The sequence below is a fragment of the Arvicanthis niloticus genome, chromosome 12, assembly GCF_011762505.2.
Source record: "Arvicanthis niloticus isolate mArvNil1 chromosome 12, mArvNil1.pat.X, whole genome shotgun sequence".
In the NCBI taxonomy this organism is placed as follows: Eukaryota; Metazoa; Chordata; class Mammalia; order Rodentia; family Muridae; genus Arvicanthis; species Arvicanthis niloticus.
The window spans coordinates 77,747,717-77,770,805 of NC_047669.1; the positions used below are offsets into that span (position 1 = coordinate 77,747,717).

Here is a 23,089-nt window from a genome sequence, read left to right on the forward strand (position 1 = left end):
ATCTTCTTTGCTTTTGAGACAGGGTTTCACTGTGTGGCTCAGAGTAGTTTGAATTCATGATCCTCCTACCTCAGTTTCCCAGGTGGTGGGCTTATTGGCACATGTTAAGCTTGTACTTATGTCCCCTTGGGGGTGATGTCACTGGCCTTGTAGAGGAACCAGAGTTAGTTTAGAAGGTTTCTGAATGAGAAACCAGAATGCCGCAGGAGAAATCCACGGGGGTGGTGAATTTCAGGTCAGCGTTTCCATTTTGCTTTTGCTCTTTTAGAAGGAATGTGTGTTATTTCAAGACGTCCATAAATATCTTATGTTTAAAAAGAAAAAACCCTACCTGGTAAATCAAGAACTTCCATAGGGAGATTGGAAAACAAAATAAAACATGGAATCTTTGCATCTTTAATTTGGTTTGGTAAAAGTGAGTGTTGGATTCTTGGAAGGAACTTGCTCTTTGGGCTTGGAAAGCACCCAGAGTGTGTGTTGCTGAAGAAAAAGGAGGGGAGGGCATGTCTCTGTACAGTTGTTCCTCCCTGTTCCCTGGTGCATCTTCTCAGGTGAGCGCCTCTCAGGTAAGCAGAGTGCCCAGGGCCCAGCCAGTGAGCACACTGACCCTTCTGCCTTTGTTACCAGGAACCCAGTAAACATCGGCCCAGCCCAGTGACTCATCCACGGGTTTCCTTTGACATCTCCAGTCCTCAGAAGGTCAGAAATGTGACTTTAGTATAATGAAGACTTCTCATGGCTGTACTTGGTGCACACCCACCAAGTCAATGCCATTCTCTTCCGTATCCTGAGACTGGGTCTCAGCTTTGCCAAAGAGGCTGCATCGGAGTCACTGGAGCTGATGTTTTACAGTGACGGGAGGAATCAGTTTTCCTGTATTCCAAGAAGAATTTGATTTTGAGATGTGTCATGGTTTTGATGAATTCCTTAAGGTGGCCAAGTAAAACCTGAGAGTCTGTCATGGTGACATTCCTCATGAGTTGACACTCCTGCTAATCCAACGAAGGGCAGATATAGATCCTGCTACAACCTTCAAAATGCTTTTGTTGTCTGAGATCATGGTAATATGGTCTTTATGTGTGTTTCACGGCTAGGCACATTACTGAGCATTATTACAGAACCAAGAGCCCAACGACCAGAATCAACTGTGTCTTGTAAGTAACTGGCAACTGGAGCTCAGGGAGGCAATGTCTGTGTGCATGTCCTGACGCTCTCCAGAAGACAGTCAGTCATTCCCATTGCTCCATACCCTAGTCACCACGGTTTTGGGTGAATTAGATGTGGATTCTACCTGATAATGGACAAAGCTCACTTTCTGCCAGCGTCATGAAAGAACTGGAAAGAGATATATACTATTTAATAAACAAACAAAAAGCCAAACACCTTGTATTATCTTTTTCTATTGTTATATTTTTAATTTATCCTTTGAGAATTTCATAGATGGACACAATGTATTTTTGTCCATTCTGTGATGTTAAAACCTCCTCTGACTCCTCCCAGACCTCTCGACAACCCCATTCCAACTTCATGCCCTCTTCTTTTTCAACCAGTTCTGTGGCATATGGATGGGTGTGGGACTGTTTGCTGGACAATGAACAACTCACCAGGGGCTTACACTTCCACACTGAAGTCCATCACTGAAAGAAGCTAAGACAGGAACTCAAACAGGGCAGGAACTTGGAGGCAGGAGCTGATGCAGAGGGCATGGAGGGGTGCTGCTGACTGCCTTGCTTCTCATGGTTTGCTCAGCCTGATTTCTTACAGAACCCAAGACCACCAGCCCAGGGATGGAATGAGCTAGGTCCTCTCCCATTAATCACTAATTAAGAAAATGCCCTACAGGTTTGCCTAATCTCACAGAGACATTTTCTTAATTGAGGGTCTCACCTCTGATGTCCATACTTGTGTTAAGTTGACATGAAACCATCCTGGACACCTTCCATGCTGTGATGTTGACTGGCTTGGTTTTGCACAAGCCTGGTCCAGGCAGCCAGGGCTGCTGTGAGTTCATGAGTGCAGATGTCAGGGAAGACTTCTGGATCCAGCAGGACCACTGCACTCATGAACTCACAGCAGCCCTCTTCTGTGATAGCTCCTGAGCCTTGGCCAGCAAGGGGATGATACAGATGCTTACTTAGGGTGAGCACTACACAGTCCATTACTCTCTATAATACTGACTTTGACTGATTATGAGTCTGTATTAACTGCTGTCCACTGAATGAGGAGATACCCCTGGTGTGGGGAGGAATGAGAATTGTGTGCTGCCTTTAAAAAATTATTATTTTATGCATATGGGTGTTTTGCCTGTATTACTGTGTGTGTATATCACATGTGTGCAGTGCCCATAGATGCCAGAAGAGACCATCACATCCTCCAGAACTGGACTTAAAGATGGATGTTAGCTGCCATGTGGATGTTGGAAAACAAACCTGAGTTCTCTGGAAGAGCAACCAATGCTCTTAACCACTGAGCCATCTCTCCAGCCCTGGTGCTGCCTTCCTCAATGCTAAGATTTGGATGGTAATTCAAAGAGTTACAGCATTTAGAAATGAAGCAACCTTCAAGAAGGAAATCAGGAGACCTCTGTGGCCCATCTTCATGTGTCTTCTTGCCCCATGTAAAATTAACATGAAGGTTAGGATTCAGGATGAAATTTCTGCCCTTTCCAAACCCCCTTCACACCTAGGTGTGCTCAGTGAATTTCACTGCCTGCATTTGGTTATTTTGTGATCCAAACAGGTTGGTACAGACTTCTCTGCTGGCTAGCAGTCACTCCCATGTTTAACTATGCTACCGATAAGGTAGACTTTCGCTTTTGACATATGCCAAGACTATTCCTGTGAAGAGTGAACAAATGTCTATTCACCTTAGACAGCCAACCAACAACTGACCAAGGGTATGGTTAGCACTACAATCCAACTTGGTGAACCAATGAGTTTTATTGAGGCTACTTACAGAAAAAATTATGGGTGAGGGATTACTTACAGGAGCAGAAATCACTCAAAGACAGCTGCATTACAAAAGGGTACCAGTATGGGTGATGGCTCAAAAGAGCTGGAAACCGGAGGACACACTGCACAGCCTGCAGACAGCTCAAGGGGCTACAAAGTGTCCTTTCCAGGTTGTTCGGTTGACCTGAGCATCTTGCAGACAGCTCAGCTTTTCTGAGAGTAACACTTGGCACTTTCTGAGAGTAACTCTACTGCTTATACACTTACAGGAAGGAGGACTTACAGTGAATCTGGTCAATTTCAGGGGACTCCTTGGAACTATTTTGAGTTGTTCACTTCCTGTCTTAAAAGCTTCACTGCAGGATGGAGTGTTTCACCCTTCGGACAACATCCTGTCTCAAGAAGTTTTCTTCTAATATGGCAGGTTTTTTTTTCTTTTTTAATCAGGGAGGAAACTGCTACCCAACCATACATTCTAGTGAATTCTGTGAAATTATTAACCAAAGGATCAAGATGACATTCCTTGTCACTCAGCATTCCTGCTTGTTGCAGAGCCATATAACACCACTTAAACTTAAGTTTTAATACCCAAAACAGGATACAAGATCTTTTCCCTCAATTACATCAGCCCACTTTTGAGTGGTCAGCAGTCACCCATGGCTAGTGGTTACTCTATGGGCAGTCAGATGACAGGTTTTTATTGTTGAAACAAACTCTGTTGGACAGAGATGAGAGAGAATGAGAGATGAGAGAGAGACTTATAAATGACCTTGACGTGTCATGGGCTCTTTCACACAGACACAATCTGTGCTTTCTTCAGTGTGAAAACCTGCAGTCGACTGGTTTCTATTTAGGGATCCTGCAAACCTCAAGGCAGCTCTCAGCTCAACGTGGTGGTGTTTTGCTGACGTGGTAAAAGAGTGTTTCACTCTGCAGACAGCCGAGGCAGCTCAGGGGGCTGTGGTGGGAGGAGGCAGTCAGCAAATGACACAGACAAGGTCGTTTCTTTTAAACATAGACAAGGGTCTCTGGCGATGAATGACTGATGGGGGTGCAAATCTAGTTAAATGAGCATCCCCCAAAGCCTTGTGCCATCAAATCCTGGCCAGGAAATGACCCCACTTGACTTCCCGGCTGGTTTTGAACCTGCCTGGTCTTTCCAGGACCTCTTGTAGTTGACTTAGAACAGCAGGACTGAAGTTGTGATGCCAATCGCTGAGGATAACTGGGAGCCTTTTCACTGCGATGTGTGCCTCTGACCTCGGAGGTCTGTCCTACAGGAGGTGAAGGTTGCACTGCATGATCCCAGCAAGCAGATGACATCAAAAGTGAGTGCAGGCCATGGTAGACAGGAGATGTATTATCAGTATCTTGCCCCTGAGGTTGAAGTGTTTAGGACACCTTGAGGATGGGTAGTTCATCCTGTTTGAAAATCCTCTCTTCCATGAAACAGGTAATAGCCGATGAGCTCAGAGAGGGAAGAAGGTGAGGGTAAGTAAGATAATAAAGTCTCAGGACGATGGCGCACACCAAGGGCCTTGACAAGGAAAGGCTCTGGTGGCCTTGGAGCAGGCAAACTGAGAAGGCCTGAGAGGACTGTCAGGGCAGTAGAGTTGGCTAGACCTGTATAGAGCAGGCCCTGTGGTTGTTGTGGCCTTAAGTGGAGGGATATAGCCAAACCATGGGAATCTGCCCTGAACCAGCCCTAGCTGGAAGCCAGATGTCCTGTAAGCTCATTGAGGTTAGGGTTAGTGTATAAGTCATTCTCTGGGGAGGACTGAGCTGGGTGAGGTGGTGCACAATGGGTGTGGGTGGACTGGGAATGTCCAGAAATCAAGGAATGGAGAGTGCATTTGTGAAGAAGGAAGGAAATACACTCTGCCTAGCAGCTTCATGGCTCTTCTCTCTAAAGGATAAGCCACTTACCTGAAGTGCATATCATGAGGATGCCCTAGGTGTTCACCTTCCTTGATTGAGTAGGTCAGGCCCTTTGGTGCCCATGTTCACATCCAGAGAACAAGGAGAAAGAATGGTGGTCCTCTGAGGTCTCTCATTACCTCAGAGATGTTCATACGTACAGGCAAGCTGGCACCAGCACCCGTCCTATCACCCAGTGTGACCCAGTGATTAGAAACAAAGCTGTCTTTTTAAGTATACATAACTGTTACAGTAATATTTTAAAATGGCTATTTCTTGGGGCAACTATCTAAGCAGTGGTGGCTCTGCTTAGCTCTGCCACCATGCAGCCAAAGGCCATGCCCACTAGAAACAGTCAGCCAGAAATACCAGCCCTGCCACCCACGAGGTGCCAGCATGGGAGATGGCTCTGTCAATCTACCACGCTGTCTCCACAAGGCTGGGCTGAGCCCAGATCATCCCGCCATCCACTCGGTACCCGGTAGAAATGAGACTCTAATGCTTAAAGATTATCCAGAGGCTTTATATGTTGGGTAATGCTCAGTTAACAAGATGCCCACACAATTAGAGGTATGTCCCAATATCTAACCTTATGATATAAGTTGTTACCTAGGACTGCGCTGGATACATGCGTGGTCCTCCAGGGCTCCTACATCTCTGCTTCTTCCTAGTGTCTCCTTTTCCTCTCCTTTTCTTCTCCTTACTCCTCCCACATTAGTTCCTCCCAAATTATCCAGTTTTTGGTAAATGTTGCGGGGAAAATATCCTGCTACATATAACACCCTTCTCCATGGCAGTACCGAGGTGGGTGTTTCTATGGTAGCAAACGGTTGAGTCCCTTCAGCTCAGCCTGGAACCCTTGGGCACTGAGGCCTTGACAAAAGTGTCTGTGGTCTCTGGTGGTAGCTGGAGTCCTAAGCAGCTCCCTATGCTGCCGGGAGCATGTGCCATTTCTAAAAAAATGTAACGGGGTAGTGAGCATTGGGACCCTAGGCAGATCCATGAAAATTATTGCCCAGACAGCAGCCTCAGGCTGAGAAATTGATGTCTCACCTCCTAGTAATACTGTGTTGACACAGTGAAACTTCCAGAAGGTTCTGGTTAAGTCTGTGGGAAGATGTAGGTGGCCCAAAGGAGTAACCCAAAGGTGTTGTAATTCAAAGGTGTTGAATATTTTTTCTTTAGAAACATAAATAGTATGTGTGTGTGTGTGTGTGTGTGTGTGTGTTTTATAGGATGGTATCATATGCAAACAGCCGGGCAACAGTTTTAAATTTCATGGACAATAAAGTCTGAGGTAGTTCAACTAATAGAAACAAATCTAAATAAGAAACTAATTTTAAAAACTGCAGGTGATGGAGTCCCTACCCCACCTTCAGAAAGGAGAAGTCGGAAAGTTAGGAGCAGCGTAGCAGCTGAAGGCTTCTATCATGAGGGTAGCAAGGGTGAAAGTTTTGTCTCTTCCTGTCTTCTTGAAGCTTCATGGCTTGTGTGTGCGTGCTGTTCTGTGTGCTGCGTGCCTGTGTATATGTGTGTCTGTGCATGAGTATGTATTTGGTAGGTGTATGAGTTGCATGTATATGTATTGTTTGCATTTATATCTACACATGTGGTGTGTATATGTACTTGTGTGTACATGAGTGTGCTCACATATATGGCATGTGTATATTTCTGTGTGTTAGTGTATATGCTCTATATTTATGTGTACATGTGGGCTCCAGTTTGCCATCCCAGCTTCAAGTCCAAATTGCCTTTCTGGCTACCAGTGACAAGAGGTCCCTTTCTATATACAGGGGTGACAGCTGGCCAGGGCTGCTCTTTGTTTAAATTGCAGTCTTGGTGAGTGACTTCTTTCCTGTTCCTCTGACATGACTTCTAATTCCTCTGAATACACACACACACACACACACACACACACACACACACACACACAGCTCAGTCTTCATGTGGGTTCACCCAACACCTGGAGGAGCAGGGTCTGTGCCTAAAGCTGTTGCCTGTCTGTGGAATCTATTCCCCTAACTGGGCTGCTTGGTCTGGCCTCACTGGGAAAGGATGTGTCTAGCCCTTCAGTGACTCAATGTGCCAGTATCAGGGGGATACCTGGGGTGAGGAGATGGGGAGGTAGGGATGGGGAGGGACTGTGTGAGGCAGGACCGGAAGTTGGGGCAGCAATCTAAATATAAAATGAATAAATAAATTAATGGAAAAATTTATGTTCACTATTTGTGTATGAGTGTTTTGCCTGCATGTATGTACATGCACAGCACATATACCTGGTGGTTTCCTTGGGAGCTTGAAGAGGGTGTTGGATTCCCTGCAACCAAGTCATAGAAGTTTATGAGCCCCACATGGCTACAGAAAACAGCTTAGGTCCTCTGCAAGAGCATTAAGTTCTCTGGATGCTTAACCATCTCTCCAGCCCATTTCCATAAACTTTACCCCCACTCTCAAGCCATTCTGCCTGCCTGACAGGATTCTCACCGTCCCTGAGCCCTCCCGACTCCCGACTCAGCACCTCTGACACGTTAATGTCACCATAAATGTTTCCTCCCTAGAGCTGCTGGCTAATGGCATAAGTGTGATGCTGGGCAATCTTGTATTCAATGTTTGTTTTCCTGTTCAGTTTCCCGCAGGAAGGCAGGCTCCATATTGGCCTGTTCCCACCTGTTCTGAAGCTGTGTGCATTGGGGCAGGCACCGTCTGCCTTGCCCGTGAATGCCGACAGAAAAGATTCACTACAAAAACTTGGAGGCATGTTGATTTTACCTCCAGGCAGTGATTTGACTGCTTTAGGAATCTCTGTACTTGCTCAGGACTGGCCACTCATTGGGTTCTTAACTACCAAAGCATCTCAAGCCAGCAGACGGGGCTGAAAGCTACACCTGTGAGTGGTCATTGCGGGATGTTTTGTTAGAGGTTATTGCAGTGTTAGAGTGCCCCTCTTTGGAGACAGGAGGCCCATGGGAGCATAGTGCAGAGGAAGCCCAGAGAGAGATATCTTCCTGTGCGGCCTGTGGTGCGGTGTCTGAGCATCTGAGAAACGTGGTTGTTGGCAGAGGTCTGGTTCATCTCCGCGTGCATTCAAGATTGCTTAATGTTTGCTCCTTCCTTCCTTCCTTCCTTCCTTCCTTCCTTCCTTCCCCCCTCCCTCCCTCCCTCCCTCCCTCCCTCCCTCCCTCCCTCCCTCCCTCCCTTCTCTTCCCCTTTATCCATCCATCTTTCTTTCTTTCTTTTCCTTTCTTTCTTTTCTTTATTCTTCTCTCCTTCCTTCCCTCCCTCCATCCCTCCCTCTCTCCTTCCCTCCCTAACCCCCCCCCTCATTTCCTCACTTCCTCCCTCTCTTCTTTCATCCTTCCCTTTCTTCTTATGGTACTGTGACTAAGAACACCCCATGTACTAGGCAAGAACTGGACCTCTGAGCTAAGTCACCTATTTCTTTTTTACTTTTGTTATTATTTATTCTTTGAAGGTTTACTTTATTATTTATTCGTCTATATGTGTGCAGGTCTGTGTGTGTATCCATGCAGGTACAAATGGATTCCTATGGAGGCCAGAAGAGGGCATCAGATTCTCTGGAGCTGGAGTTATAATGGGTGTGAGCAGCCCAGTGTAATGCCGGGAACGGAACTCAAGTCCTCTGTAAGAACAGTAAGCCGTTCATCTCCAAGCCATCTGTCTGTCTAGCTCCTTGACTTCTAATTTTGACACATAGTCTCACTAAATCACTCAGACTAGCCTTGAACTCACCCTGCAGCCTAGACAGGGCTTGAATTTGCAGCCTTCCTGCCCACTCCTCCCTGAGTAGCCAGGACTGCAAACTTGTATCAATAGACCTGACAGATTTCTTAACAATTAACAGTGCTAGTAGTCACTTGCCCGGAAGGAAGCTTGTGATTCCAACACCTAAAAATACCTGCAAAATCATCTTATGTCCCAAAGACATTACAAAGGCAGTAAGCCTATTCATAACCACACATATCTCACCGAGTACACAAGCACAGAGCGTTTATCACACGTCGGAATTTTCTACAAATACAATTACATTAAATAAAAAAAAAAAGAGGGAGTTGAAGTCGGGGCTGAAAGTACCCTCAACAAGAGCTGTCGGGCCTTTTGGTAAACTGTAGCTAACAGCCCTGCCACAGGAGGATCTGAGCTGCTAACACGACTTACTGAGAATCCCTGGGATTTATTCGAGACATCTGCTGATATGAAATGTAGGTCCACTGGCCTCGCCCTCTTCTGTCCCCTGCCATTGTCTAGATGGCAGCTTTTTTCATAGATATTTATACAAACTTTGCTGTGTCTTTACTTGTCTAAATTAACTTTTCTGTCATCTGTGAACCTAGACGATTCTTCTCTCCGAGGCAGGAAAGGGACATGCGGATGTATAAGCTATTAACGTAATGCGTGGGGCCAGTGTGAGGATGTGTAAGCTGTCAACATAATGCGTGGGGCCAGTATGAGTTGTCGCTCTTGATGGCATGAGCCCAACAAGCCCAGTGGCACTGTGGCAAGGAATACATGCTGCGTCTACGGCGGGTCTGCTCAAAGGGCTGAGAGCCACAAGGATGCTCTTCCATATTTGTTGACTGGGGACATTAGCATCCCCTCCAACTGAGAAGACTTTGAAGCAGAGAGGGAAGACTCAGCGGCTGTCAAGTGAAAGACTACAAATCTCAAAGGGGCTGTGTCTAAATGCTTTACCCCAGCCACAGGCGGAAAGATGTCAAGTCAGGATATGGGAGACAGGTGCTTCTGCTTCTTGGGACAGAACCCTACTTTTCTCTTCTATTTGACTGCTGGTCAGGCAAACAAAGATCAGGGGAAGAGCTGAAATGGAAGGCAGGAAAACTACACCTTCTGGAGCGACTTTAGACTTTCTGCTGTTATAGCAAACCGTGTGGTATATAGAGGAACGGTGCGGCATTATAGCTGCTTTTGGATTCTGATGATTACAGGGAAACAACTTTGCAAAGAAGCTGGAGAGTGACCAGCAGTCCACTGCGGGTGATGTGCAGGAGCTCTCTCTTACAGGTCTATAGGAGCAATGACACACATAAGCAAAAAGTGTGGAGTGTTCTTCACACCCATTTACCTTTTCAGGACAAATGAGAGCAAGGCACAACAGGGACCTGAAATAATGCAAGGTTTCATCCTCTTCCCTGGAAAATATACAGCCCCTAACCTGAAAGTCCCAAGCATGTGATTGTAAGAGCGTGAGGTAGAGCCACCCGTGGTTATAGAATAGCCCTGCAGATTCCTGACTTCTCATTTTATCATTAAAAATAAAACCAATAACATCTTCTGAGTAGGATCCTGAGATAAATCTGGAGGTTATGCTGTATAAAAGTCCAAAATACAGAACAGATTAGAGCCGAGAGACTGAATAATGGAGAGTCATCTGTGCACATGTTTAAGTAAATGTTTAAAGGAGGAGGCTCTTAGCATCCTTACCAAGTAGTAAGGTTATGAGTGAGGTGAGGAGATGGGTTGATCTGAGGAGGTGTGGTAGTTTAATAAGAATGGTCCCCCATTGGCTCCATCACTTGAACTCTTAATCATCAGGGTGTAGTACTAGTAAGAAGGACTAGGAGACACCAAATGACACCACCGGCTGGGGACCAAGTGTTCAAACATGTGAGCCTGTGGGGGACAGGTTCGTACAGGTTCATATCCAAACTATGCCAGGCAGTGAAAGGTGAATTAAAACATCAGTTACCATTAGACCAGACCATGTGACTTCCATTACCCTATGTGTTTGCATGGGCTCTCCAGAGAAACAAGACACACAGGTATGCTTGTTCTCTCTCTCTCTCTCTCTCTCTCTCTCTCTCTCTCTCTCTCTCTCTCTCTCTCTCTTTCTCTCTCTCTTCCTCTTTCCCTCCCTCCCTCCCTCCCTCTCTCCACTCCCCCTATTCCCTTTTCCTTCTACCCTCTTTTCCTCTATTTAAGAAGTCAACTTATGGGGCTGGAGAGATGGCTCAGAGGTTAAGAGCACTGGCTGCTCTTCCAGAGGTCCTGAGTTCAATTCCCAGCAACCACATGGTGGCTCATAAGCATCTTTAATTAGCTCTGGTGCCCTTTTCTGGTCTTCAGGTATACATGCAGGAGGCTGCTGTATACATAAGAAAAAAAAAAGTCATGGAATGGTGGATGCTGAGAGGTCCAAGATCCACAGCAATCTGAAAAATCAGGGGGCGTTGATGACATGGCTGTAGCCTGTGGTACTTAACCTTGGTTGACTACTTGACTAGATTTGGAATCACCCAGGAGACGCTCTAAAGGGCATTTCCAAAGAGGTAAGTAACTAAAGTAGAAATCTCCGCCCCAGATACTGGCAGAGCCATCCTGTAGGCTGGTCCAGGCATCCAGGCTGAGTAAAAGGGGACAAAGAAGAAAGCATTAACATTCACTGTCATCTCTGTTCCCTGACTACACATGTACTGTGATCGACTGCCTCATGCTCTGGTTATCATGACTTTCCTGCCGTGGTGACCTGTATCCTCAGAAACCATATAAAAGTTGGGCATAGCAGTGTGTGTCTATAATACCAGTTCTGGGGAGGGAGAGGTCCCTAGAACTCACTGGTTAGCCAGCCTCACTAGCTGGTGAACTCCAGGTCCAGGGCAATCAGAAAAGACTCCTAATGTCAACCTGTGGCCCCCACACACATTCACTCACATGTGCTCTGTGCATACACAGGAATATATACCCAAAAGAGAGATTTAACATGTAAATGAGTCCTACATTTAATTGAACTGGTTTCTTAATTTTCACACAGAAAAGCATGTGTCTGGACTCCTAAGATTTAGGAAGTTTCTTTCTCCATTTTTATGAATGACTGCAACTTGGCAAGTTGGTCACTGTGGAAAGAGACAGCACAACAGCTTTTGCTGTGATGGTGATTCTGTGGTGACTAAAAGCCATGTCCTGATTGGTCATAGGGTGGAGAAGGCATGGTTTGCTGGTCCCATGCAGTTGGTCCTGGTGCCTCACCTTCATTGGTACTCTGTCTCTCCAGATTCCACACTGGCTCCTCATGGTGGTATTCTTGGAAATAAGGTTCTTCTGGGGAGAAACCAAACATGTTCTTGTTAGTACAGGGAGGGTTTCTGGGGCTGTCTTCTGGGGATGTCCAGTTTAAAGATATTACTTTGAGGACCAAGATAGAAGTGGAAGGTCTTCTTATAAATTAGATATTAAGGGTAGAGATTAAATATTGTGCACACTCAGCTGAACTGCTGGGGCAGGGTGTATGCAGACCTTCAGAAGCAGCTACAACCCACAGTGTGAGAAGTCCCAGAGGACAGGAGAGTGCAGGCTCACACAGCCTAGCCACTTATGCTGTGCCAGTGTGCTTTGAACCCCATCCTTTCTGGAGAGCTTGGCAGCCTTCTGGGTTTCCTTCCCAGAGAGCATACAGAAAACCAGCAGGAAGATAACAACCATCAGGACACCCATTGTAACACCCAGCATGATGGTGGCATTGGAGCTTTCTGCACACACTAAGGAAAAAGCACAAGCCATAAATAGTGAGTCTTACCCAAAGTCTATAGTCTCTGTATGCCACCCAGTCCTTAAGAGGACCCCATTCCAGAGACTTGCTGTCTGCCCCACAATACAGGTAGACAAGAGAACATAGCCTCAGCCCCCATCAGAATCAAGGCCAGCCCTTGTGACCCCCAATACTTAAAGGCCGCTGGGCCTGGCCTCTTATTTACAGAGAAGGTTAGGAACATGCCTGAAGGACTCTAAGTCATCTCACTGCACAGTGGAAATGGGGACCCCTGGGAAGGCCCGTGCTTATGGCCCGAGGACAAGTCTTCAGCTTCAAATTCTTCATACAGAGTCTGTGCCCCCTCCCCATTCTCAAGGAGCCCAACTCTAGGAAGGGTTGGGAACAGTGGACTCGAGTTCTTTGTCCTGCAAGAGTCACCATGTACTGCAGGCTGCATATTCTGTGGTTGCCTGAGTGGCTTTGCTACCTTTGTCCCTTCAGCCCTCTAAGCGTGGATGGCACGGGGGAGCTAGAATTCCAGAGTTGCACACCTAAGACCTGTTTTTTTGCTCAAATCTAGCATCTTTAACATCTTTGGCCATTGTCATTTAACTCTTCTTCCAACCACTCTAATCCCTGACTTCCCATCCCATCTGCTGGAGGACTCTGGACTTTCAAACTCTTACCAAGTCCTCAACTTCTATTCTACCATCTCTATCCAAGTATAGTGCCTGTCCTTGCAGACTCAGCACAGCTCAGTCTGTCCATCTTCAATCTGTTAGTCCTGACCAAGCAGCACTACTGGTTAGGACCATGTCTATCTTAGCTCAAGACAGGACCATGCCATCTTGGTCCTAGACAGTTTAGACACCCTTTGTACTGACTGACAGGGCAGTGTCCAACTGACAAGGAAGCAACTACCTGATACCCTGAGAGAACTATTTTCTGGCTCCTGCTAGGACTGTATTACCCTGTACCCTGTCAGGACTATGTCACTACTATATCTACCTGGTCCTGGACAGCACCATGTCTACTTTGTTTCCTGAGAGCTCTGTCACTGAAAGGGCCATGTCCACCCTAGATGTCAGCTGGGATTAAACAAGACACTGTGGATATTGCCAGTCTTCTTCTGGGAACTTCTAATGGCTCCCTGGATGCTCAGGAACAGAAGGATGACAGACCTCCTTGTCCCATTGATCCCATTTTTCCCCAGTATTGGGGGCTCAGCACTATGTAAAGATGCATGGTGAGCATAGGGTCTTTGTATCATTTTAACTGCTGTTGTAGCAACAGCCTGTGCAGGGCATTGTCTGACAGGACCATGCCAGGAGTCTTCTCTCTTTGGAATATGAACCCCGTGAAGACCAGGTCAGGATCTCCAGTTCACAGGCAAGGACCTGAGCTTAGTGGGGCCCAACAGATCTGTGGGCAGCAGGACCCCATACCTCTCTGAGGCATCTCATAGGTGTCATGAAACAGCTAATAGGCTCCAGCCTTTAGGGCCCTACCATCAAATGGAAGATGCCCTCACTATGTGGTGTGATGCTTCAGTGGTCTCCTGCCCAACACATACTGGAGCTACCCCCAGGGGACCCTGCCTGTTGTCCATCTCTCAGTGCAGGGCCAGGTAAGGCTGTGGACGCCAGCTTCCCTGCTATGTACCTGCCCAAGTATCCCAGATAGTTCTCCTCTTGCTGCTGGGTGTCCTTACCCATTGGGGCAGAGAGAGAGAGAGAGAGAGAGAGAGAGAGAGAGAGAGAGAGAGAGAGAGAGACACACAGAGACACAGAGAGAGAGAGAAAGAGAGAGAGACACAGAGAGAGACAGAGAGAGATAGAGAGAGACAGAGAGACACAGAGAGACACAGAGAGAGAGAGAGAAAGAGAGAAAGAGAGAGAGAGAGAGAGAGAGAGAGAGAGAGAGAGAGAGAGAGAGCTTCCCTCTGCAGCCCTCTCGATATCTGCAGAGGCACCTGTAGCCAGAGTTATTGTCACTATGTCCTACCTGTACCAGATCTGGGCACTGTCCAGTCTCACCTAGTCTCTTCTTTATATAGATGGAATTGATGTCACTCCAGCCTGGCTGATATAGAGTGAAGGTCATCTGGCAGCCCTCCGAGTCCCGTTTAGTCATACACTTCTTGTCATTCAAGAGAGAGGTTGAAAACAGCAGATTCTGACAAACTATGTATCCTATTGCACTTCTGTGTTCCAAGTACCTGGCACAGGAGCTGAGGAGAAGATGAGAATGAGTTTGACGGAATCAGGTGGTGAGGGAGGCCCAAGAGCATGAGACAAACGTCACATGGACGGGCCAGGTGCACAGGTATGTGAGGACACTCAGGTGTGTTGGGGTCTCAGCACTATGCAGAGATGCATGAAAGTGTCAGGATGCACAGGTGTGCAAGACTTCACAGGTGTCAGGCTGCATGGGTGTGTTAGGGTGACTGATGCGTGAGTGCACGCTGCTATGTGAAAGTGCACTGGTGAATAAGTGTGTATTGGTGTGTAAGGGTGATTTATGTGTCAGGGTGTATGCTGTGTGAATGTATACTTGCATGTTAGGATGCACTGGTGAATCAGGGTGAACAGATGTGCAAGGCTGTGTGAGTTTGTCAAGGTGCAAGTTATGTGAGTACATACTGGTATGTCTGGACACCCTGGTGGATAAGTTGTATTGATGTGTAAGGCTGTGTGTGTGTGAGGGTGCATGCTGTGTGAGTATATTAACATTTATATTAATATTATATTAATTAGTATATTAATGTTGTGTGAGTCTGTTAACATGCACTATTGGATCAGTATGTACTGGTGTGCAAGACTTCACAGGTCTGTCAAGGTGCATAGTGTGTGAGTGTAGACTAGCATGTCATGCTGCCTAATAATTAAGGGGTGCAGGTGTGCAAGGATGAACAGGTGTCTCAGGGTACATGGGGTTGTCAAGATCCACAGCGTGTAATATGTGAGAATGTCCGCATACAAGCTGATCCTGTGGTGAGAGTCCTAGGCACCCTAAGAGGCCATCACAGCAGTGCAAGTGAGGGTGGAAACAGACAGCGGTCCTGTGAGGAGATGAAGGGCAGAGCTAGTCAAGACTGGATCCAAAGACCCAATGGTGGTAAGATTCCCCTCAAAATAAGGCTTCCTGCTGGGTCTGCCAGATCTTGCTGAGAACTATGGTGTAGTGGTGTCCCTGGGGACTTCAAGGTAGCCTGGCAGTGAGGCCAGTGTGGGTGGTGGGGACAACTCACTGGTACTCATAGCAGTGACCATAAGAACAGCTGGGACACTCCTCACACAGTGGTGGCAGGTAGCCCAGGTCACAGAAGCATCTGTTATAGTGACATCGACCATGGCCACTGCACTCCTTCAGCCTTTCATTCAGACAACCCACAGTGGACCTATACCTTGCAAGGATAGATGGGCAAAGATACAGAGACCAGGGAGACTCCTGCCCCTCCTCCCACCTCTCCAGCAACACCATCACCTTTCATCCAGACTGGGCTCCCTATTGTGTCTAAATAACTCTTGAGTCAGGACTGTTACCAGTTACCCTCCTAGGACAATGCCTGACCCCTCACAGAGATGGAAGGCCTGCCTAGGCTTGCTGCTCCTGTGTGGCTTAGTAAGTCTAGCACTTATCTGTCCACCTGTCTGTCCCAGCATTCCACTCAACGTCTCCTGGTGGCTCTTGTCACTCATGTGGGCCACCGCAGACTTGGCCGTCATATCACATATCACACAGTTGACATTGTCACACCCGTAGATCACTTTGTTGGGGATATCACTGGTGTGGCACACACATTGCCCACATATGCAGTCCCCCAGCCCCGAGCAAATGAAGGAACTGTTGTCCTTCCGGCAGCTTCCCTCCAGCTCCTGGGTGCTCCGGCCCTGCGCCTGGCACAGTTTTTCCTGGTGGAGCCAGAATTGCGCCTGGGGCAGTGTGGGAAGAGCTGTACTAAGGATCTCTCCTGGGATGGGCAGACTTTCAGCCCCTTTGGGCCAGGTACATATCCAAACACCTGGAAAGCATAGCATATCACATATGCTCTTTCCTCGATGGTCTTCTGAGCACATGAATGGAAGGTCAGTAGGCACTGAGATCCCTCTTGAAGCAGGGGGACTGTCATAGCCCAATTACAGATGAGGACATAGGGGCTGTGATATCCTGACTATGGAGTGGTCTCCTCTTTGATCCCCTGGCTGGCAACCTGTGCAGAGTCAAACCATTGTCCTCTGTGGCTGGCCATTATGGAAGTATTCCAGGCTGCCTCCTCTTCCTTCTTGGTGTTTCTATACAGTAGCCCCACTTTGCTGAAGCCTGGAAACCTAACAGCAAGAATTGCCTGTTGTCCTGGCAACCCAGGCTTGCCTGAGACTTGTGATGTGACCCAACCCTGAGTCCTCATTCAGCAACACACAGCCAACAAATGTCACTTTACCAGCTTTTATAGGTTTCAGGTCCACACTCAGCTTAGCCCTGCACCTGGCTGTTGTGTAAGGCATCATACCCTCAGAGTTGAGACACAAGGGAAGTCAACGTGGAAAACGTGTGTCTGTAGCTCTGAGAATGGATGATGTCAGGGGACACTGTTGTCACTCAGATGGGGAGAATTTGTTCCTGGAGGAGCTGATTTCTGAAGTAACTGGATGAATCAGCTCAGAGGTCACTATAAGTGGTCCTCTCAGGTGGTCATCACTGTCCATCAAAGAGGAGGAAGCTGAGGTCCCCAGTGGTCCCACTGCAGACGTTAGGTCTGAGGTTCTCCTGTAGGTACCCTGCTGGCTTAAAACTGGTCATCAGACTTTACAAATAGATTATGGCCATCATCTTCCTTATCTCAGGCCACTGGACACGTGTCCTATTCTGGCCCCAGGCCCTCAATCTGGCATGTGGAAACGGAGCTTTGGTGATGCTGTGAGAATGGTGGGCTTCCGCCCCTGCAGTTGAGATGCCTCCCTTGCTCGTGACCATCTCTCTTACCTCATAGGTTTCCACCATCCTCGCGGGTACCATGGAGATGGGCTGGATGTTGTTTTCAGCCAGTTTGCTTGCCAGATGGACCATTGACTGGTAGTCCTGGGGAGAAGAGACATCCTGTCAGGCTCCCCAGCCAAAGCAAGCGCCTAGGGCTCTGAGGACTCTGGTGTCAGGTCAAGTCCTGGCTGTCCCTGTCCTGTGTCAGTACTTTTCTCAGAAAAAGATGTCTTAAGGATGTGAAACAGAATTAATCAGAAATGGATGATATTGAAAGACAGTTAAGAAAACACCAGAAATTGCAATGTGCTTAGCTTCTTGGTGCAGACCCAAGGACCCTCAAATCCTTCCTGGTGTCTTCTTTCTGCCTTACAACCTAGCCCATATCCAGTCACCTGTGACCCACAAAACCTCTTTATCAGAGACCCACAGCTGTCATGCTAGGCTGGGACTCAGGTAGGAGACCTTCATTATCCTCCAATCCAGTCACATTAGTCCTGCTGGGACTTGCCTGCTGTTCTCCCTACCAGCCCACCCAATCCCCTAGAGACAGCCTCTTGGTGTGGACCCAGGGTCCCCCTAGTTGACTCCTTCTAGCTCATCTCTATTTCTTTGTGACTTCCCACTGGTTTTGCAGAACAGGAGAGACTGTCTTCAGCATGTCTTAGTGTCCTACCGCTGTGCTCTGTCCCAAGGCTGATATTCAGAGACCCGACATGAAGTTTTTCTTGAATTTGTTGCTTAGGTTGGAAAAAGGTATCCAACGCTCTGGAGAGGTAGGCCTGTGTGCCCCTGCCCCTTCTCCCCCACTCCATTGCATGGGACCTGTGTGACCCTGCCCCTTCTCCCCCATCCACTGCATGGGGGCAAGTTTGTAAGAGTGCTGGTTTTTTTCTGCTCCTCCCCCTTGTTTTGTGTCATGAAGAGTTGAGTCCCAGAGGGTGCCAGGCAGGAAGGGTTCTCACAGGTTCTCCCCTGCGCCTGTACATGGCGTCTTCCAGGTGACAGCATCACTGGTGTTCTGTCTGGTACCCGGAGTCTTGTCTTTAGCAAAGTGGAAATCATTGTCAGTGGCACCAGAAACCAGGTCCCATCGCGCCAGCTGATTTCTCCCTGGGGAAGAAGTGTCTTGGAGTTACCTGCTGTGCTTTCTTAGCTGGGTTCTCCAAGGAGACAGGTGTGGCAGCTTGCAGAGGGGTAGCTGCTGCCTCTCCTCCTCTGGTGTTTCACAGCATCCAGACAACAGAAAAAGGCAGTCAGGACTGACTCTGAGATATGTCTGCTAAGATGCCCAAAGTGTGAGGTAAGGGATGTGAAACACATGTCTGCTCTGAAGAAGTTGAAACTGCCACAGCCCATCTCTCCAGAACCAGACTCCCAAAAACATTCCCCACAAAGAAGAATACTGTGGTGTCCATTGTGACAGGTGAATCCAGTGAAGAGACCACAGGGGTACTTCCGGGATAGTCCTTGCAAAGGAGCGTGTGCTTGTGTCACTCTGTAGTCTGACACCATGGAAAAGGTATGTACCCATGGTCTGAGTGCAATATGTTCAGGGACCAAGGGAGGCTAGAGGGCTGAGACCTGAGCCAGGGCAGTGTCAGATTACTTCAGCAGTGACATTATAAAGAGAGCCTGGGACAGATGAAGGCTGGTGTGTGTCTGAGAGGAGTCAGGAGTGAACTCTGCACAGGGATTGCTGTCTTGGCTTGCAAGTGAGATTGGCCCCTAACTCAGGACATAGGCAAGGTCCAGCTTACAATGGTCACCTGAGAAGATCTAGGCAAGCCTCAGGCAAATTAATGACATCACAGATTAATAGTGAAATCTATAGATAACTTCCAGGTCTCATTGCCTCCAGATGGCCTGAGACCCCTCAGATCTCTCCCTCTGGTGGGTGGGAGCAGGGGTTTCCCAGGATATGGGGAAGAGCTGAGCCAGAAGCCTCCAGTGGCCATGGGCCTCCTCATCGATTCGGCCTGACCTGGAGATCTCATTGAGGGCTTGGAGCAGGTCACTGCCCAGTGTCTGGACATTGGAGTGGTGGCCTTGCACAGAGCCAGGAAGGCCCGTTAGGAAGTACAGGTCAACGCTGAGTCTGCTGGAAGTTCACTTTGAATGTTGCCACTTGACCTGTGAGGGAGAAGAGGTTACTGCTGGGGCGCTGAGCATGTGCTGTACTAGGATAGTTCTCTCCAGTAGTTCCTCAGTCCCCTCAGTTTGTTCAGCCATTGCTGCCTGGGTTAGCATCTCTAAAAAGATACTGACTCCTATGCCTGCTCATGCATACCTTTAACCTCAGCACTTGGGAGGCAGAGGCAGGAGAATCTCTGAGTTTGAGGCTAGCCTTGGCTACATGGTGAGATCCTGTCTTAACAAAAGATTGGGGAAGGGATAGGAGCAAGAACTCTTCTGCCTCTGTCTGTTATTTTGGGATATTGAGCAGATGGCTGGAGGCTTCCAGGGAATCCAACAGCCCTCCCTGTGAGCACCCTGATCTTGGAGTTCTATTCTCCAGATCCATGAGCTGTACATCTGGTAGGTGAGTTACTCAGGCTGTGGAGACTTTTGCTCCTGACCAAGGCTTGATCTGTTACCCTGACTCCCTGGGGCCAGGCCTCATAGGAACTCTGGAGCCTGTGTTCTGAAATGTTTGTTGTGGTCATGGTCAAATCTGTTGGGCAAGGCTGGTTTAAATCTGTTGGCTGGAGGACTTATTATAGCCCTTATTCTGTCAAGAGTACCTTGGCCTTCTGAGAGTGAATGTAACAGTATTTTTCAAATGGTTTGTTCTCCCTTGTAAAATACAAAACAAAGCAGAACAAAAACACAATTCAGGGATAAGAGAGACAAGGCGAGGCATCCAGCATAGATCATAGGCAATGGAGGTTGGGTTCTTGCTTAGAGGCAGCAAGAGGCAACACTATGGAAAAAGTTGGTCTTTTAAATTTTTATATATGATATATAATATATATATATAGTGCATGGTATATGTGTGTCTGTGTATCTGTGTTTATCCTCAAATCATCTCCTGCATTCAGATGATCCTGCTTCAGCCTCCTGAGGGTTTTGGGAGCTCATGTTAACTGTCAACCTTACAGAATCTAGAATCACCTGGGAGACAGGCCTCTGGGAAAGCCTGTGGGGGTCGTCCTAATTCTGTTAATTGAGGTGGGAGGATCTGTCCACTGTGGGCGGCACCACTCTCTAGCTGGGATCCTGGGTCTATGAGTTAGATGAGGGAGCTGAGTGGTGGTTGCTCCCATCACCCTCTGCCTCCTGACTATAGATGGGATGTGATTGGCTACTTAAAGCTTCTGCTGCCTGAACTTCCCCACCATGATGGACTGCATGCTCCTTTGAGCTGTGAACCAAACCCTCTCTGCTTTGAGCTGTCTGTGTAGGTATTTTATTATACCATCAGAAAAAGAAGCTGAGATCCAGTCTACCTGTCCACAGTGATACCCAGGAAATGCTGATCGAGCTCCTGTAAATGCTCTGTGCCTGGTCCACCCCAAACTCAAAGCTACCTGGTCTCAAGAAAACTCACATTTTGTGGGGACAGCTGCTTCTGGTCTCTCTCCTTGTTCTCCTGGGGTTCAGCAAGACTCTTGGGGTCCACGAGGTACTCAGATGTGCAGCCTTTTAGCAACAGTTGCTCTGGAGTATCACAGTGAACTGAGTCAGGCTCCCCTTGCCCTGTGAAGTTCTAGGGAAAGGACCCATTTAGTATCGGGGGAAGCTGACTGACCATGAAGGACTAAAGCCCCTGGCCTATCTCCTCCTCTCTTGCCATTATAATTTGGCATAGAAATCTCTGTGGATTGGGACAGTCTGCCAAAGAATACCTGGTCTTGGAGACAGCCTTGGTTGTCCTGAGGATTCCAAGTCATGCAGAGCCATGAGCTGCAGGCCCTTTCCTGCCCCTGAACTACCCCCTCCAACATTGTGTACCTAAGTTCAGATCCCCCAGCATCTACAAATTAATGCCACATGTGCCTGTTACCCAAGCATAAGCACTTATGGTCACTAGCCTAGCTTCAGGTTTATTGAGATCCTGTTTCAAGGGAATAAGCAGAGAGTGTTATTCTGTTCTTTTCTCTACTTGTGTGCATGGGCACATACATCTACATACCTCCCCCCTCCTCAAAGTACTTAAAACAAATGGGGAAAGTCATTCTGAGTACCCAGAACAGCTTAGAGGGGCCCATGGACATGCCTGAAACTCTGACACAACATTGGGCAAATGATAGTCACAGAATATTGAACAAGATAGAAATACATTTATTCACTGGGGGAGGGAAAGGAGGGAGGGATAGACAGGTAGAGACAGAGGGGAAAGAGACAGATAAGGTAGTCAGTTATGGTCACATCAGGGGATATTACAGAGAGAAACAGGGAGAGACATACAGAGAGAGACCAAGAGGAGAAAGACAGACAGCCATAGGGCAGACAGTCACAGTGGGGGATATCACAGAGAGACATACAGAGAGAAACAGGGAGAGACACACACAGAGAAAGAGAGAGAGAGAGAGATTGGTAGATAGACACAGACACACAAACACACAGACAGAGAAAGAGAGGGACAGGTAGACACATACTCAGATGCACAGAGAAACAGAGAAAGAGAGATACAGGCAGACATACACAGAGGGACAGAGACAGACAGGGAGGTAGGGAAGAGAGAGAGAGAGAGAGAGAGAGAGAGAGAGAGAGAGAGAGAGAGAAGACTAGATGCCACACTCCACCAGTCAACCCCTGTAGTTCTTAGTTCTTACCAGCTTTTGGCACCAGGCGCAGCTGGGTCCTGACTAGATACAATCCTGACAGATGTTCACCTTGTCCTTGGTGCATAACTGGGACAGGGCTGCAGAGACAGGTTGGGTGAGCACTTTCTGCCTACCCCAGCTGCTCTAGAGTCAATAGGGGTGGGTGGAAAGAGACCCAGGAGAGGTCAGGTCAGAATCTACAGCTCCTAGTGGCTTGGAGTTGTTATGCCCATGAGGTGTGCCTACTGTTTGTGAAATACCTCATGTGGAGATGACTTCATAGAACTCACTAGATCCCAGAGACAGCAGTCCAGCTAGGATGGGTAGCAGGATGCACTGGCCCAGCATGTCTTGTAGGGGGAAGGGCTTGGTGACTCTAGGAGACTACTTACAGATCCTCTCTGGGCTTGTCTGAAACACAGGGTGTAAATGTCTACTGAGTGGAGAGTGGAGAGGATCTTGTCCTTGCTACCACAGGGTACAAAAATCAGAAAGTTTCCATACAAGTCAGACACCAGTGTCATCAGGCTCAGGGAAGGACAAAGGTGGAACCATATACCTATTGAGGTGCCTGGGGCACCAAGCATAGACTGGGTACCCACAGTAGGGTACATACTTATACACACATATGCCATACCACACACACACACACACACACACACACACACACACACACAAACATAGCATATGCCATATATCAACACAGACGTAGCATACCCACCACATATTACAAATGCAGCACACATGCGTGTGTGTGTGTGTGTGTGTGTGTGTTTCATGCCAGGACATACAGAGAGAGACCAAGAGGAGAAAGATAGATAGACAGTCATAGGGCAGACAGTCACAGTGGGGGAATATCACAGAGAGACACACAGAGAGAAACAAGAACATACACACACACACACACAGAGAGAGATAAAAATAGAGATAGATAAAAATAGGTAGGTAGGTAGATAGATAGATAGATA

General features: G+C 47.7%; 1 pseudogene; it reads right to left on the reverse strand.

The window, feature by feature from the left end:
• Positions 1-1,418: 1,418 nt before the first annotated feature.
• Positions 1,419-22,469, reverse strand: LOC117717661 (integrin beta-2-like protein; annotated as a pseudogene).
• Positions 22,470-23,089: the final 620 nt, after the last annotated feature.